Genomic DNA, 19,155 nt, shown 5'->3' with positions numbered 1-19,155 from the left:
ATACTAAGCCACTGTTAATTTAATCAAAGTTAACTGAATGCCCCTTAATGTTTGGGTTGATGTATTCTAAGTCAAAGACAAGTTTAGCACAATGTGTGAATCCAGCTTCTGTGCTTTTCTGCTGATCTGAAGATAGGCCACCATTCTACAAAGCAATTTCATACTGGCAGAAATTCATCAAAGGAAGGAAATGCCTGTATACATCAGTATGGATGGATGTGAGGGTCATTGGGCGCCTGTCATCTCGCTGATTTCCAGGGCTGCTTCATTTACCAATTCATAAATCCCTCGCGTTTGGTTCAATAGTCAGTACCTATTTCTATTCATCCTTTTTCCTTTTTAATTTTTGTGTGGCGTTCAGATTCTTTCTTACTTTACTGAAAGATGTAATGTATCACATTCTTCAGACTTTTCTTATAAGTTGTGTTATGGGGCCTTGGAGATGGGCCTTCTCTCTAGCCCCCCCCCTGCCCTCAGGAACAACATTCCTCATGGAAATCCATGTGGTCATGTCCCTGCTGGCTTTTAGGAAACCTCTGAAGATCTGGCCCTTTCAGCTGGTCCCAGGGGAGCATAATTTGGGATCTTGTTTCTGAGTTTCATTGATGCTTATATTAGTATTTGTGGTTTCCCCAATGTGAGTTGTTAAAAGTTGCTATTATTGCTATCTTTTGTTTTGGTTTTAAAATGAATTTATTACATGATTATATATTGTCTAGAACTGCCACAGAAATTGAGGTGGCTGATCAACCAATAAAATAAATACATCATAATTTGACATACTTTGCAAGGTCTCTATTTTTTTTAAAATTCCAAGATGCATAGATACTTTATTACCAACGTCCTTCCATCATATCAGTGATTGCATGACCTTCGTAGATGCCATATGCTAAACGAACATATTGCTAAATAAATGTCCTTCCACGTCCAGGACTTTCCATAAAGATTTTTCCTATAATGGACAAGAGATTATTTTTCCCAAGATTTAATCTCCCATGCTTCTGGCAAGCAAGATCCAAGTCCACAGATGGCAGTAGAGAGCAGTACATTAAGAGACAAGCGGTATAAATAAGAAGTTTGAAGCATCGGAGAGAAAAGCAGAGGTATAAAGAACTGGCTATATTCAATGAAAAAACTCGTCTGCGTTAAGGAGAAATCCAGAGATCTCCATCTGTAAAGAAAAAAAAGGGAATCCTCAGCTCTGCTTTCAAAAGATCTTTGGCAACTAAAGCCTCTTCTAACAACAACTTCCCCGTTTTCCTGATACATTTTGTTAAGAGCATGAGGGTACAGAAAACCAACCCAAAGAAAGGTATCTTTTGATCCATTGTGTTCTGCACAACTGAAAGTGAGACATTTTTATCAGGACCCACAAGGTGAACTGGACAGCTTGAATGCGGCTGGTACTGCAAGAAGATCTACTGAAAGATTCCTCATCAGACATCCAGTAATATCAAGAAAGGCTTTTAGACCTAACTGTCTCATGACTATACTGAACCTGCAAAGTGAATCTACTTTTCAGGTGTAAGAACATTAAATAATCTTGGTTGAAAGCGACAGAGACAGAGATAGCTCATGCAGCATTTCTGAAGCCATTCCCATGATTAAAAAAACTACAACCCTCAATTCTGGCTTAGCATATATATTGCTGTGCTCGACCCATTATTTTGTCAGGAATAGCATGTGATGATGACACAGTAGCAGCCTGAATTTGTAAACTGCTAATATGATCACCTTGACTTCCGTGCTTAAAACATATTGTGTTTTAAGTCCCAGGGAGTTTAATAACTTGGAATCTAGAGTTCTTAAAACCAGCTCCCCTGTCCCAAAAGCTTAAGTCACTGATAATTAGGATAAGGATATTATATAAATCAATTGCTCTTCCAGAATGGCTCTCAAAGGCTCATTTCTACAACCACAATGAAGAAAATGGAGTAGAAACCTAAGACCGTTTTTCCCCCAATGATGCACATTCTGCACTCGAATGCCTTCAGATGAATGAAAGCTTGAAAAGCCTACTGCGGTGCTTCTTCTGTTACATCCTATGAAAATAAATGTACTGATTGTTAAGGTCTGTTTTGGAATTCTATGGCTTGGCATGGTAAAATGTGTTAAAACACCCAGGCAACTATGGTACTGATGAGCTATTGCTAGGCAAGTAGGGAGCACCTGTTTCTTGCTGGCAGATAGTCACTGTTGCTTGCGGTCCTTTGTATATGTAGGGAAGGGGTAACACTCGGGTTACTGCTGCATCTTCCTTTGCCTCAATTCAGTTCCCTTCCAAGAGACTCAGGATTCTCCTCTACCTTTGATTCTAGATTGGGGACGAAAGGAATTAAGTTTAATTAATTAAAGGGCTTCTTTCTCATCCTTTGAAACAGGGTCCTTTTAAGGACTTCCCAAAACGTCCGCTACTCTCAAAGGTTGAATGCTTCATCTAGCATCTGCACACTAAGTTTTGGGACACAGATATCACTGCAGCCATGGCTCAGAGCTTCAGATCAGTTTGTTTATAGATTTTTAATGGAAAATCATTCCAATTGGCTATAACCCTGGTGGCAAACCTATGGCACATGTGCCACAGGTGGCACACAGAGCCCTCTCTGTGGGCATGCGCGCCATCGCCCCAGTCCTAGGCCTTCAGCTGGGTTTTATAAAACCTTTTCACTTTAGGCCTCCGCCACCGTGTGCCCAAAAAAAAAAGGTTCAATCAATTTCAACTTCTCGCGGGGAAAAAAAAGATCTCACAAAGTTGGAATTGATTGATTGTAGTCTCACCCAGTCTGCCGTTACCACCGCAGCCATGCCCACCCAATGTATCATGCCCACCCAATGGGCCACGCCTACCAAACACCTGACGATAAATAAATCGGCTTTGGATTGCAGTTTGGGCACTTGGTCTCTAAAAGGTTCGCCATCACTGGGCTATAACCTTATCCAGAAATCTGCTCTCATTAATTTTTAGAGATGTGATTGCATTTATTAAACAAAAATATATGGGCTGCCAACTCACACATGCGGACTCAGTGCTGGGTGGCTTACAGCATTAAAAAATCTACAACATAAAACCCATAACATCCCCTGTCCTCCTGAGCAGCAGCAAATGCACTCCCACCAGCTACAACTTCCTCATACTATGTACATATCAGCCTAACTTTTATGTCCTGCAGATATGTAGGATTACAACTCACTCAATCAAGGCAGCTATGGCTCCTAAGAAACAATCATCCAACACAACTGAAAGGCACAAATTAGGAAAGACTGACCAACAGAAACACTTTTTGAATGAAACAATTTTTGGGGGCTGGTAAGCTGGAAGACCTATTATTTTCCCTGAGCTGTCCTTTTCGGTATTCTATAAAAGTATATTTTTAGCCCATAATTAATTGTGTCCTTTCAGAACAGGTTTTATCCACTTAGACCAGGGGTAGGCAACCTCGGCTCTTTTATGGCTCATGGACTTTAACTCCCAGAATTCCTGAGCCAGCCATGCTGAGGAGAAAAAGAGAGGCTTCCATGCTGAGCCATGCTGGCTCAGGAATTCTGGGAGTTGAAGTCCATGAGTCATAAAAGAGCCGAGGTTGCCTACCCCTGACTTAGACTGTTTTGTTTTCATGTTTACTTTCATGGCATATTTTAGATGTGAGAATCTTTTCCGTTTTTGAGGGCATTTTCTCCTTTTTGCTTCAATAGCATTTTTTTCTTATACAACTTTGATTTCAGAATGTTAAAAAACAAAACTGAAGTCTAGCTAAAAATTTAGATCTGATACTAAGGAGAGTTAAGAATTAAATACAAATTTACAAATTGCAGCACAATATGTTTGTAACAATGCACTTGAAACAAAGTGTACAGAAAGTTAAAAGTAAAAATGCAAACATTTTGCTTCTAAAATAATTACATTTGTTATTGTTTGGGCACATAGTTTACATGAGAAATGATATTATAAAATCTCAACAACCTGGTCCTGAAAATACTAAGTTCACAGTATCTTAGCTGAACTCAAACTGCTCTAGTCACATGTGAAATACACAGATGTCATTTCTACTGGTATGTAAAAAAGAGCAACACTAATGAGTAGATTAACAATATAAAGACAAATTATTAATACGTTCATGACCTCAGTTTACATGTTTGTTTTACATGGCAAATGACAAAAACAATGACCCGAGCAACATTTGAAAGAAATAAAACTTTTCAGATTACGCAAATTTGGATAATTAATGATTTTAAGATCTTTTGAACATGAAATCAGTTATTTCTAAACACTTTTTAATAAATTGATTACTGTTACAGTAAAAAAACCAACAACCCAGCATTCTGATTGTCTACAGATGCAACTGGTTAAAAAAAAAAGTTTGGTTTAGATTGTAATAATCAGATTAGCTTAGTAGATTGCATGGAGCATTTCATTTCTCAAAATAAAAATGCAAAAATAAAGCTGGCTTTAAAATTCTATGTTGTGTGGAGGAGCAGACAAACCTGGACCAAAGTATTTATTTATTTATTTATTTTATTACATTTATATACCGCCCTTTCCCAAAGGACTCAGGGCGGTTTACAGGGTGATTAAAAACAAAAATACAAAAGTTAAAAACAATAAAAAAATTATATCCGTCCCTGAACAAATAAAACCCCAGTTAAAATTAAAATTAAAATTCTCAGCCTGGGCCAAGGAGCCCAGAGGTAGGAGACAATTCCAAAACTCAAGAGACCAGGATTGTCACCAACTCATAGTACCAGCTGCAAAAGCAAAATCAACTCACCATTGAGGCGATTCCAAAATCTTGTCCAACTTAACTTCAATAAGGCTTACTTCTGAGTTCCCTGAATAACAGTTATAGCAAGTCAATTCTAACTTCTCAAACTTTTCCATCCCCCTCTTTCAAGTGATAAGATTATGTATCTGACTAAAATGTAATGAAAAACTTTTGAGCCTTTCTTTTTCTCTTCATCCACCCTTCTGGTGGTCAACAGGAGTCCTTTTTTCCTTTTTTTCAACATTAATCCAAGTTTTATAGCACTGCTTTTTTGTGTCGCGTGAAAGGAAAATTAAATTCCCGTGCTGTATTTATGACTTCCGGTTGACAAACCTTCTCAAGTCCAGACATCCTTCAACTAATGAAGCCTAGTCTTCATTAAGAATTTAAGAAGTTCAAGTTTACATATTAGGAATTGTTATGCCAGACCAAATTTGCTTCTCATTATTTTAAAATCTTTCCTCCCACCTTTGGTTGCCCATTATCATGTGTTTTTTTTTTTTGGTTAAGAAGGGCATTTGGGCCCCAAATTGTGCAAAACACATATGTTGTACAATTATTTATATAAACGTTGTCACATTATATGAAACTTTATAGCTCCATGAACAAAATAAAAATTTCTTTAAAAATGAGCACTGCCCCAGTGTTTATACCATAAAGCCAACACCAAAATCATTTAAATCTGAGATGCTGGCTGAGGAATTCTGGGAGTTGAAGTCTACAAGTCATAAAAGGGTCAGGTTTGAAGACCCCTGTCCTGGATCATATCTCTCCACTTATTTGCAGCCATGGGGTTGGGTGTAGTTAAAAGCAGAACTAATCCTTTCCTTCTGTACAAGAAACTAATTGCATGATCAATAGTTTGATAACTTTACAAATAACACTTTGAAAGGCACGATACAATTGTTAATTATTTTGCCCTTTTTCCAAAGCAGAGCCTAAACTACTCTATTTAATTATCATACTTCTTTTAAACAAACTGTCCTAGTGGTACCAGGAAGAACATACAGTAGGATAAAGGTGTCCTGTGGTTTAAGTATATAATATTAGTTTGCTGCAAGGAAAACCCCCTTTGTAAGTTAATCAGAATAGAGCCAAAAGGGACCTTTGAGGTCTTCTAGAAGTTATATTAGAGGAGAAGATTATATTTTCTAGTTAGATTAGCAACGATCCGGACCTTCTTTTACATCGTACAAATGCATAGTGCAAGGTCCATAGAAGAATTGCATCAGATCTACAATAACTAATGTACCGTAGCACTAAACATTATTTCAAAATACCCCAGAAAAGACATGTCAGAACAAATAATATAAGTGAACAATTACCCTAATATTGGTATTACTGATATTAGAAGTGCTGCAAAATGTAAAGGATTGCTGAAGTAAAGATGGATGACCATGTAAATTGTTTAAATAAATAATAAACATGCAACTATGTACATTCAAAAATGCACTCCTCCATCTGCAATATGGAATTAAAAATACTGGCCTACTCTGCAGGTTCTGAAGAATTACCAAGTCATTCTATTTCAGAACAGCAACATAAAAATAGACACACTGCAAGCATCCTTGTACTGAGTGGATCTACTGATGCACCTAGCGATGTACTCTTAATATTAAACAGCAGTTTTTAGAGAAGATATATTTTCTACTAATCTTTGAAATGCTAGTGACTGAGCCACAAATGTTCTCCTTGCAACTGTGTGCTCTATCATTGAAGTATGCTTCTTTCTATTAAAAGTAATCCCTTTATCAGACAGCAATTACATTTAATCAACTTCTTCCAATATTGTAACTTTTTATTACCCAAATTCCAGCAGGAAATAACCAAAACCTTGACCCCCCCATTACGATAGGACAACACTGAAATGTAAAACAAATATTCCAACCGCTTTCAGACCACACGTTTAATTCAAATCTCTTGATTTTTGTAACACAAAAGATAGAAGTTGTGTATCTGAGCAAATTGAGACTGACAAGACTGACTCAGAGCAACAATTTGGGGGGGGGGGGGGAAATGTCGATGACCCAGTAATGTTTTACTCCCATCATAAAAAGTTCTCGGAACTTCAGTATTTCTGCTGAAATTGAAGAACCGTAACAATACATTTTTCAACTTGTATACACAATGCTTTTAAGGCAAACTGCTTCTTTAAAAAAAATAAAAAGGTGCAGAATAGGCAAATCATTTATGCAACAGCATCAAAATTTCAGATATTCCTAAGCCCTGACAAAATAATGTCTAGGCGGTAGCTCCCAGCCCTGGGACACACTGATGAGGGGGAGGGGGGATGTGTTAATCACTTTAGCCAATATCACAGTCCCCTCCCCCTCCCCTAGGCTTGAGGAACTCCCTTTATCATTCAGAGAAACCCTAGCCATTCCACAGGCAAGTGCCTTTCCCGGATCCTTTGCAGAATATCAATTCCTACCTTCATAGCATCTAAAGAGAGAGGAGAAAGAAGTGCAGTGGGTAACAAAGAGCCAGCCTGCTGCATATACCTGCTGCAGGAAAAGCAGCATTTCCAACAGGAAGTGAACCTCTAGAGGTCAGGACAGCCATAGAGTGCAACTAAGGAGGGAGCCTGCTTGAGCTGTGAACTCAGGAAGGTTCGGCTGGAAGTGTAGAGCCCCCTAGCCTTAGCAGCTGTTGCAGCTGCCCGTGTCTAGCGCCAGCCACCAGAACTGCAAGGAGAGGGTCATTGCATGCTCATTCTCTTTGGTCTCAATACAACTGGGTGCTCACCTGCCCTCTTCATGCAAGGACATTCCCAGCAGGGCCAGCTCAGCTAAGAATTAGTGGGTTATATACAGTGCTTTTTTTGTAAAAGAAAAAGGTGCCGGAACTCACACGTCACACAACCCGCCTTGCCTACCCTACAAGGTTCCATCCAAAAAAGGTACCGGAACTCCGTTCTGAGCGTTCTATGAGAAAAAAAGCCCTGGTTATATAGTTCCCCACTTGAAAGAGCTGTGTTCAAGGCAAGTGAAAATACATGCTTGTTTCATGTTTTCTCAAGCAAGGCAAAGTTAGATGGAAATGTTGAGTTGTTCGAATTGCTCCAAGAATAGGATGAGCAAAGTGTTCAGGGTAAGGGTGGCTCAGTGGGTTAGGACACTGAGCTTGTCGATCAGAAGGTTGGCAGTTTGGCGGGTCGAATCCTGAGTGCCGCATACCAGAGTGAGCGCCTGTTACGCGTCCCAGCTTCTGCCAACCTAGCAGTTCGAAAGCACGTAAAAATGCAAGTAGAAAAATAGGGACCGCTACGGTGGGAAGGTAACAGCGTTCTGTGCGCCTTTGGCGTCTAGTCATGCTGGCCACATGACCACGGAGACGTCCTTGGACAAGCGCTGGCTCTTCGGCTTTGAAATGGAGATGAGCACTGGCCCCTAGAGTCGGAAACGACTAGCACGCACGTGCGGGGGAACCTTTACCTTTACCTATAGTTCCCCACTTGAAAGAGCTGTTCAAGGCAAGTGAAAATTCATGCCTGTTTCATGGTTTCTCAAGCAAGGCAAAGTTAGATGGAAATGTTGAGTTGTTTGAATTGCTCAAGAACAGGATGAGCAAAGTGTTCAGGGTAAGGGTGTTAGGGGAAAACTATGTATGATGTAGGTAATAATAACAATATCAGTATCTAGGATCAACAGTAGTTTGTTTTTTTTAACTACCGTAGTTCTACTTTTTGTTTCCTTAACAGCAGCTCAACAATCAGTAGTTAAGGTTTGTCAAGAAAAATGTCACACATTCAGCAGCTGTTAAAAAAAATTAATATGGGGAAAATTAAACCCACCTCAGAATTCCTCTAGGGCATGCGTGATTCTGCTATTTACACTGTAATATATGGAACACACACACACACGATTCGTGACAAATTCACACAAACACACACAGGTAATGTTTGAAGCTGCTTTTCAAAAGCGACAAATCTGAGCTAGTGCAAATAAGTCAGCAAAATATTCCGGCAAAATTGCATCGCAAAAAATAAAGTTGAACAGCAGAAACTATGGTTTGGACCAATGTCGTCTAAAGATGTTTTGGTTCAGCTTTATATAGAAATGGATTTCTTTTTTTAAGAGTCCCACTTAATTTATTTTTACATTTGAAAAAAATGTAATTATTTTATATTTGCATTCTTCCTGAAGGAGGAGGATTACTTTAATCTTGGCACCCTCCAGATGTTGGAAGTTCAGTATTAGCCATATGCGATCATTATACCTAAGTTTTCTCTTCTATTTCAGCAATAACTTGTTTTCCTCAAACACGATCAGCAGTTTTGCTCAAGAGAGTCAATGTCTGGGATTTGCAGTGACTCCTTGTAGTAGGAACACTGCTTTGCTGTTGATTTATCACTTTGCTCCACTTCCTTCAACTATGCTCATGGAAGCTCTAAAATACTTAGGTCATAGGAAACTGGTTTTTCTAGATAAAACTACGGGTTCATCTGTAAGTCTAAAGGTACCGATAACTGCGCTATTCATGGAATTGGGCAGCATTATTGCTACCTTCTGGGAGGAGGCTTTGTGGTATCCGAAGCAGAACATCCAGTTTCAGCCATAGTTTCATTCCATACAGCAATAAATGTGTGAAGTCCCAAGCTTCCTCTTTCCGTTATATATTCAAGATGGACAGTATTTAACATTATTTGTTATATATATATATATATATATATATATATATATATATATATATATATATATATATATATATATATATATATATATATATATGGGTGTGGGTCTATACTTATATTGTATATCGGATGTCTAGGTGTGTCTCATGTATGTGTTCACTTTGAAAGCAGGCAACTAAATGTAATTTTTGATGTGTGCCGTTGTGCCCACGGTAAAAAAAATGTCAGTAAAGGTTATCTTATCATTATTTCTCAGCCATACCTGGAGAACCCAAGATTTAATCTGGGACATTTATTTGATTTTTATCCTCCCCTTATTAGTATATAAGTAACTCAGGGTGGCAACATACCTACCTAATATTCCTTCCTCCTCCTATTTTTCCTCACAACAATCCTATGAGGTGGATTGGGCTGAGAAAGACTGGCATTTATGCCTAAGGCAGGACTCGCACTCACAGTCTCCTGGTTTCTAGGCCAGCACCTTAACCACTACTCCAAATCAGCTCTCTACATGCAAAAGTACCTATACAGCCAAAGATCCACACCGGGCAAGACTAGGAACACATAAATGTCTCAGTGTAAATTCTTGTTTTGAAAAGAAATAACTCCTTTCATAACGATATAGAACAGTATAGATGCCTGGGTCATATTACAAATGGGTTTGGAAATCCCCTCAATCAAAGATAACCAAGGAACAGGAGACAAAAAACAGAGATTGAAAATGCATTGGAAGTTGATCCAGTTTTTAAAACTTGGACATAAGATTTCGGCAGCATTTTCACTTATTCATTATTCCCAGTCTTTTTTAAAAAGAAAATTCCACAGAAAAAAAACTTCCAAGAAAAGCATCCAATTAGGTTTGGGGTGTTTGTATGTGAGGGGTGTCTTTCTCTGTCACATACACAGCCACAGTCCCTAATTTTTGTCTAGTCCACTTGCCAACAACATTGTCAAAGTTACTAGAATGGAGTTGAAGTTGAAGCAATGTCAGATTGTCAAGTTTATGAACAGTTCTATGGTGTTGACGCAGGTGATTTTTGTGGATGACTCCAAAGTTTAAATGAGCTAAAAACAGAAGGGAGGGAAAGAAAAAGAAAACAGGGCTTTGTTATATGGATCTAGGCTGGGGATGGGGATGAATTCACTCTTGCTATAAAAACTCTTTCTCTCTTGAAACTACCATTTGACTCATGGAATATCTGTGTGTTTTCCCGATACAGGAAAAGATCATGCCAGAAAGAGGAAAATCTCATCAGGAAAACATCCAGAACCATCAAGAATGAACTGCTTTCCTTTAAAAAAACAAATCCAATTCTCTCTTTCTTTCTCTCACACACACTCAAATCTGTTACTCGTTGATCATACTTTTCCTTGATAACTATGGCAATTCCACGGGTTGCCACAATCATTAAAAATGTAAAAGCCTCATTAATCAAAGAACATTAAAAAAATCAACAAAACCTACATAAACAGAGTCACTGATAGTCAGGAATGTCAAATGAATTATGGTTGGTCACACAGCCAGCCAGATTATTAGTATTGTTAGCAATAACGTATGTAATGCAGCACATACTTCAGATCCCAACAGTCCCAGATCTCAGATGAAATTCCTGTCATTGATCTCCTGTATCACATTCTGGATGTTTAGAATAAATAGCCTGCAACAATTAAGAGGCCTTTGTGGATGACCACATTGCATATGCTTACTATGTTCCCAAATCCAGCTCTCCTGCTAGACAGATCACAGAACCTGTAGTGTATTCTATGTTTGGGTCACAACAAGCATTGTGATTTTTCAGTCTGTAATATATGGAACAGTCTGTTTAGCAACCTCTTGGCACTGGAAGATCAAGTAACATATTTGCCTAGGCAAACTAGGCCTATGCTGCTCAAAAAAAGAGGTAACTAACCTGTGCCCTCTCGAGAGATTTTTAAGATATAATTATCAGAAGCCTGGGTGATAAAACTGTCCAGTGTAGGCAAAGGGGCACTTTGGAGAATTGATTGTATTCTGTGATGTTCATTTAAATTATTTTATCTTTGATTATCTAGATTCAACAGGTAAGCGTGCAAGATAATCCTTTGAGCCAAGCTCAAATCCTGATGAATACATGGGTGATCTATGCTGTTGTATTATTGGCATAACATAGAAATGGTTTCTTATGGGATATTTTTTTAATTTTCCAGTCTACAGCGCAGGGATTTCCAAATGGTTCCTCATTCAAGTACTATCTGCCCAGATCATAAAGAGGCTGCCATTTGCTATGAATTAAAGAAATAAAAACATAACAATTATGCAATGAATCAAAGTATATTTGGTGGGCCTTGGAATATAATCCATTCACCTCATGATTCGGCACATCTGCTGAGTGAATTTGGTAAATGGCCATATGAAAGGCGTGCTATTATGTTTTTATAGATAAAACTTTGGGAAATACTGGGATACACCTAAACGTGTGATATACAGAATTAAAACATCATGTTTTAAATAAAATCACACAAGCATTTGCTGATGAAAATATTAACAGTGGTTTTGGGTAAACAATAACTAAAAAGAATTCTTTTTCTTTTTCAAATATGAATACACTTTATGCGTTCATCTTTCTTCCTTCTCCCTTCTGCATTATGCTTATAAATTTAAAGGTGTGAATTACCTTCAGCCTACTACCTGAAAAGTAGAATACAAATACTGATACAAAAATAAGGAAACTTATTTTAAGCCACCAAAGGAATGCAAACTGATTATATCCAAACTTTTCTTTGGATAAGCTGCACATATTGTCATACATTTCCAATGAAATTGAAAAGGTGTATTTTTCAAAAATGGAAAATATCTCTAATCAATTAGTTTAACATTATCAAACTGGGAAGTGTAATGACTATATTGCTAGTCAAATTTGAAATTAAAACTTATAAATATACAATCACATGTAAATGGGTACAGACCTTTAGGAACACTAATGTTTCCAATATCCTAATTTTCCCTTAAGCTATCTCAGTAAGATACCTGTAAATGTGCTGTATTTACTTAGTTATTCCTTTTTTAAAATATATAAATATCCCTCAAATATCTCTTGGGCTATGCTTTAAATGTTTTTCAATATAAAGTTTAAGATATGCTAATAAAATATCCTTGGTAGTTGAATAATGTAATCCTTGGGCTGTAATCCTATTGAGGCATTATGTAAATAAACCCAAATGAAATAACTAGAACTAAATTCAAAATAGAATGGTATAGAACACCTTCATTCTCTAGTTCAATTCCTTTTCACTATTAGCAAATTGTATCATGTAATGATACAATATAAAAAATAACATCATTTATATTATTTTAGCTTGGTTTTACTAAATAAACACAAAACAATACTGCTTTAATTTGAAATTATTTTACAGATTTACAGACAATTATACACCATACATTAAAGTTAAGATTTCTGGAATAAAAGCAGAAAACTAATGTTATAATGTGTACAGTTATGAAAATAACAGGTAACTCTTCATATACGGCAAAAATGCAATTGTACAGCCTTTAAGGGTTAGGCATAACTTATTTTGTTTTCAGGGCATGGGCAGCAACCAAGGACTATTTTGCTCTAAATGTAATACTAGTAGTAAAACATTCTTCCCAACTGGCACCTTCCAGATATGTTGAGACTGAAAATTAGTCAACATGAAGATCCTAATAACTACAGTGCAAAATACATCTGGGAAGCAACAAGCTGCGGAAAACTGCATTGCATTTGACTAGCAGAAGAGTAGAATATTTTACAGCATTATGCTTTCATATTTTGTATTAGTTTGAGTTCAGTCCTAATCTAGATTTGTAATAGTTGAAGTTGTTCTGAACATATGGCATACTCTCTCTCTTGGCCGACCAAGTTGGTGCAAATAATCAATTCCAAATAATTTGCTATGAACAAGCCTTCTTGGCATCGCAATATTAGTACAAATTATATGGCTCAATCTCTTAATAACTGATGTTTCTCAGTTTTAGCCAGGGAACCACAATTAATTAGAAACCCCTGATCTGATTTTTGATATTCAATAAAAGTTGCCTGCTTTTTCCAAAGGCAAGATAGTATAAAAAATTAAATTAAGAAACAAAGCCTCGTATGAATTCAGGAGTTTGGAAAATTTAATTTCAACATTACTGTGCACTGACTGACAAGCACAAAACTTACCAGCACAGTCAATTTATGCAATTCTCATTCATTTCCCCAGCAACTCCTTTATGATAAATAATTAACATGATGTTTTATAACCAAGGAGCAACACAAAGCAAGCATGGAAAAGTTATTCAAACTGAATCGCTATAAATATCCAATTTAAGAAGTTGAAATTTGATTTATTAGCAAAGCTGAGGGTAGTAATGGAAAATTTAAATAACATAACACTGCCTTTGGCAAAATAATATTCTGAATAACTAGGAAGGTAAGATTTTTACAGTTCTGATCCATCAAATTTGCTATTCTTCTTTTTGCATAGAGATTTCTTTCTAATTTTTACTGCGTTTTTCAGTCTTAATTTACAAAGAAACTATCATTTTTAAATATTATAGTTCATGTACCTCAGAGACAAAGTGAAAATGAGAAGGGGAAAAATGTGAAAACAAAGGGGAAAAGCAAATGTTATCTAAATTAATCCAGATGTGTCAGTCTACCTGCCCGATATCAGTTGCTGAATTTGACATTAAAATCTTGGCTCTTTAGATATTTTCTCCAAAGATTTTCTCCAGACTTCCTCACTATGTTAAGTGAAACATATTACTGTACTGGGTTCTGATCAATATACAATACTGAGGGCCATTAGAGCATGGCTCTTTTTCTGGCAACCCCTGATCCTCAGGTCATCAGGTGTCTGTTTTCACTGAGTACTGGTTTTGATTCTTTTAAAGCTGATTTATAGATTAAAATAAATATCCATCTAAAGAATTCTATTTCTTTGGCAATTAGTGGTGCTAATAATAGATTTCATGTCCAAAAAATACATCTAAACAAATAGTGTTACAAGATTAAGTTTTGTACTCTGACAAGACTAGTTTGTCTATTTTATAGCTTAGACTATGATTTGTCCAAACAAGCTCATGTAAACTGTTTTTATGTTGGCTTGCTTAGTGTTATTCTAGGAAAAGCTGTTATCACTAAAATAATGGGCACTTTATTAAACCACTGCCTCCATTCACCAATACCGAATATGTTGCTTACTAAATAGTTATTTAACATTACATTATTATTTTTCTTCCTAATGTTTTTCCTGCAAGTGCAGAACTTTTTTTATTTCTGGAACGGCCAAATAATGATCCACTGATCACGACAGGAATTGATGGACTGCCTTATCGTCCAAGTCAGACATTATGGATTGAGAGAAAGGGGCTTTCATGCCTAAGGCCGGACTAGAACTCACAATCTCCTGGTTTCTAGCGGGTGCCCTCATCACTAGGCCAAACTGGCTCTCATATTTTTTTAAAAAAATGCTATAATAGATTTTCATCCATTTAGAGAAACTAAACTTTCCAGAAATCACATTTCATTGGTAAAAAGAGTTTGATGGGTATTGTCTATATTATTATAGTGGAATAACAATTCTCAACACTTTAAAATTCTATTTTTCAATGAAGAATGTTTCCTTATTTCTCTAGAAAGGCTACTGCAAGGAATTAAATATGTAGAATTAAATTCCATTCATAGTAGAAAAATTGAAATGAACAATTAAATTGATCTGACACTAGTGTAAAAGTCCTAAGTATATATCATTTTAACATAATTTAGAACCACAATGAGACAATTAGTATTATTCGCTCAGCTACTCAAATCTAAGTCTGACTGCATTACTCAGGGCTAAAATAAAATGTGTAATAAGTACAAGAAATTTTATCTTTATTAGCTACTTCAATTAAACTGCAGTTACATTATTATTCTGACAGCTAATTAAATGAGATATATTTTTTCCTTGACAAGAATAAACTATTATATGCATGTGGTAGCTGGCATCTCATAAGTCTATTTATACAAGTTCTGCATTAATTATAAGAGATGCCATCCAATATGTTCGTGACACAAAATATTGGCACAGATTTCAAATTGTCTTTCCATTCATATAAAAGAGACAATTGTCTTCATCTATTTGCAGCCTCTTCACATATTCCACTAATCCCCCAATTCTCAGGAGTTAATTTTTAGGGAGAAAAACCAAAGCCCTTTCCATGAACTTGAAATTATTATATTTTTAGAAGATCCAAGCCAAAGCAAATGTTATTGATAGGAAATATAATTTAAAACTTGTACTATTTGTAAGCAGCTCACACACATAGCCCGAATCTTCACCTTCATCCCAAACACAAGCATATTAGCAGACATACCTTCTATTTGATACAGCAAACTCCATCTCTTCCATGCTATGACATCACAAAACATAGGTGGGACTGCAGCAAAATTCTAGTGGAAAAGGCATGTAGTTTGACCAGCAGGAAAGTTTAAAATAGATTGCTCAGTTACATACTAGTTCTCTGTGACTGAAGTCCTTCATTTGCCAAGAAAATCAAAAGGTCACTGCCAATAGGAGGATATTGATAATTCATTGTGCTTTTATCCATTTTTTTAAAAAAAGGTAAGATTTGTGGTTTAATGTTTTATTCTAACTAAGAACTGTAATCTGAGCACACTGAAGTTAAGACTGGTGATGCCCAACCTTTTTCCATACCGGTAGTTTCCCTTGCATGTTAAGTCTTAGACATATTAAAAAATGATATCATGATGAAGTGCAAGTGCACATATGTGTGACAATATTTCAACCATTTAAAAAGGAAATGGTCATACAGCTTAGACTACAAATAGGAAACAACTCATTATTAAATGCCAGTAATATGAAACAAAACCAACACCAAGGCTGCATGAGACTCCCATATAAATACATCCCATTAATGTCAAGCTTACCGAGTTGAATCCACCTGTCCATCTAGCCCCCCCAAAAAACCAAAACCCTGATGTTACCCAGTATTTAACAAGTCACAAATCCAAATCGGTTTACCAGGCTATATATCACAAAGGCCTCCTTTAACGGCTCCAGTCATTTATGGGCCAAAAAGGAGAGAGATAATGAAAATCAATACCATCATCACTTTACTCTTTTAAGAAATACTGTAATCTAGGAGTATCCTCCCAAGAGGAAGGTTGCAGAGGTACATACCCAAGGCTTTAGTATATATATATATATATATATGTCTTTTCTTTAACTGTAAACCTACCAATGCCCTTTGGCTCCACCGTTATCAGGATGTTAACTCACAAGGATAAACCCTAAGGCAAATAGCTCTTTGCCCCCATTCTCCAGGTACCCAAGCACTCTTTTGCCCACATACCCTCTAATCAGTCCACCTTTTTTACCCATGCTTTCCCCCCTCCCCCGTTATCCAACTTTTCCACTCTCCCCCTTCTGTTATCTTTCATCTGCTCAACTCTTAAGGATAATAATACTAATAATACTAATACTAATAATAATATAAAGTTGGAAGGGACCTTGGAGGTCATCTAGTCCAACCCCCTGCTCAGGCAGGAAACCCTGTACCATTTCAGGCAAATGGCTGTCCAGTCTCTTCTTAAAAACCTCCAGTGTTGGAGCATTCACCACCTCTGGAGGCAGGTTGTTCCACTGGTTAATTGATGTTCTCCCTGGGACAGGTGCTGCATCTCCCTTCACCCCTATGTCCTTTCCAACATCTTCAAGCCTTCTCCCAACCTGCTAGATCTGCTGCCCCACAGGAAAACTAGTCCACGACACTCCTTTCTGGCTTTGCTTTGAGATTCTCCAGGTCCAGCGTAGCTTTCCCCAGTTATCTCGGATCTCCCTTCACTCCCTCCATGCCACCAAAGGGGATAGACCCCCACCCCCAAAAGCAACAAGGCCACCCTCCATGATCCTTTGGAAATGACCCTTTCCATCATTCCTCTCTCAGCTCTGCAGACTCTCGTTGCCTGGGTCAACCCTGCTGGACCTCAGCCCTCCCCACCCACCCCCCACCCCCAAGTCTCAAGGCATCCTCTCCTGCCTCGTCCATCTCCCACAGGGACCCTCCCCACACTTCTGAGCCCCCACAACCTCCCTTTGCTCAACTGGACCCTCCAGCCGAACCTCAACCAGGCACCCACCTCCCTCCCAGCTCACCTCCTGGCCCCGCCCCCGGCCCCGCCCACTCACTCTGGCGCGCGGTCCTGGGCCCTCCTCCTTGGCCGCCGCCATTTTGGGGGGCCCGCCGCCACTGGGGAGGGGGAGGGGGAGGCGGTCCTCTTCCTCGCTCCCGGGGCCGAGGGAAAAGGGGCGCGGGCGCTGCCGCCTCAGAGGGCGCCCCGGGAAGGTCCCTAGCCGCCTTCGGGAGGCGGGCGAGGCGGCGGGTGGGCTAGGGCACAGCGCCTCCTTCAGGAGCTCGAGGGCTCCGAGCCCTCCACGGAGAAAGAAAAAAAAAAGAAGGAGAAAAGAAACAGAAGCGAGACAACCAAGGCCAAAGTAAGGCGACGGTCGGAGGGACCCTCCAGGCCGCACGACCCTCTTAAAGCTGCAGAGACCTGCCCAAGCCGAGAGGGGCGGGGAGAAGGCTAGTGCGCACGCGCTCGGCGCAGGCGCACGCCCCCTCAGCCTATCGCCCTGCCCTTTTTTTCCGGGCCCGCCTGGTCTCCTCCCCTTCGCGCCGGCGCAGTCGAGGCTCATCCTGTGGAGGTTGGAGCACGTTAGGACTGGTCTTAGAATGGCGCCCTCTTAAAGGGCCATATGCGCCCCTTTCTGGAGGAAGAGCCGAGCCAGAAATTGGGTCGTGACGAGCCAATGGGAAGTTAAAATTAAAAAGCTCGAGGGGGGATTTAGAATAAGAGATGGATTTGGCTTTAGTAGCCATTGGAAAGGGCAAGGCTACCCCACCACTCTAGAACACCCTGGTGCTGGATGGTCCTTTGCACAGGTGCTCCTGCCATAGCATCTTTGGCCATAACTTTTTTATTTTATTTTATTTATTTTAATCCCATCCTTCTCCGAAGACTCAGGGCGGCTTACAATTTAAGCACAAATCAATGTGCTTAGCAATAGCCTTCATTCTATGTATATGCCTGCTTATTGGGGCTTATTAGGGCTCCCCCAAGGGGCATTATTACAAAGTCAGCTTATTGCCCCCAACAATCTGGGTCCTCCAAGGTTGGAAGGCTGAGTCAACCTTGAGCCTGGTGGGATGCGAACCTGCACTAATTGCAGGCAGCTGGTGTTACTTAAGGAGGCATTAGCCCACTGCTCCACCAAGGCTCCACCACCATCCTTTTCTTTGGGTTGGCCAAGTCTTCCTAAGCCACTTTTTCCCCATGTGCAGAAGAATGCCACTTCCAGCACAAATGACCTTGCTCATTGGTGAAGGATCTAGGTTCCAGTTAAGTCCCTTAAAGCAAATAAATAGATATCACTGCTGGATGCATTAATAGAAAGGTCTCGTTGCTAAATAATGCAACAAGGTCTCATGGCTAAATGATGCAGAACCTACGAGAGGTTAAACTGCTGCTAGCTGCTTTTGGAAGGGGTCCAAGTGTGAAGCCCCATTTAAATTTTTAGTAAGGTTTAGTCATAGTGAGCTTCCCTCTTTTGGGTGAGCGAATATCCAGTTCTTTTAAAAAGTAGGTGCTCCCAGGGCCCAAAAAGGATCCAGCATCAGCAAAAAGCTACCCATAGTTAACCATCTCCATATCTGCACACTTCCTGTGTCATCTGATATCTGTCATCTGACTGTTTATT

At 38.8% G+C, this 19,155-nt stretch overlaps 1 protein-coding gene across 2 annotated transcripts in view; it reads right to left on the bottom strand.

Moving 5' to 3' along the window:
- Positions 1 to 18,114, bottom strand: part of ZMYM4 (zinc finger MYM-type containing 4) — a 57,737-nt gene extending 39,623 nt beyond the window's left edge. The window contains exons 1-2 of one of the 2 annotated variants that reach the window (XM_083369736.1): positions 17,587 to 18,114; positions 2,170 to 2,314 (exon numbers count right to left, since the gene is read on the bottom strand). The gene's annotated coding sequence lies outside the window, so the exon portion shown is untranslated. The remainder of the gene's footprint in view (positions 1 to 2,169; positions 2,315 to 17,586) is intronic. The other variant, XM_083369735.1, reaches the window with a different exon arrangement.
- Between the last annotated feature and the right edge of the window lie 1,041 nt (positions 18,115 to 19,155).

This window comes from Vipera ursinii (assembly GCF_947247035.1).
Source record: "Vipera ursinii genome assembly, chromosome: 9".
Classification (NCBI taxonomy): Eukaryota; Metazoa; Chordata; class Lepidosauria; order Squamata; family Viperidae; genus Vipera; species Vipera ursinii.
The sequence above is the reverse complement of the archived record's forward strand: the minus strand, read 5'-3'. Positions and strand labels throughout refer to the sequence as shown.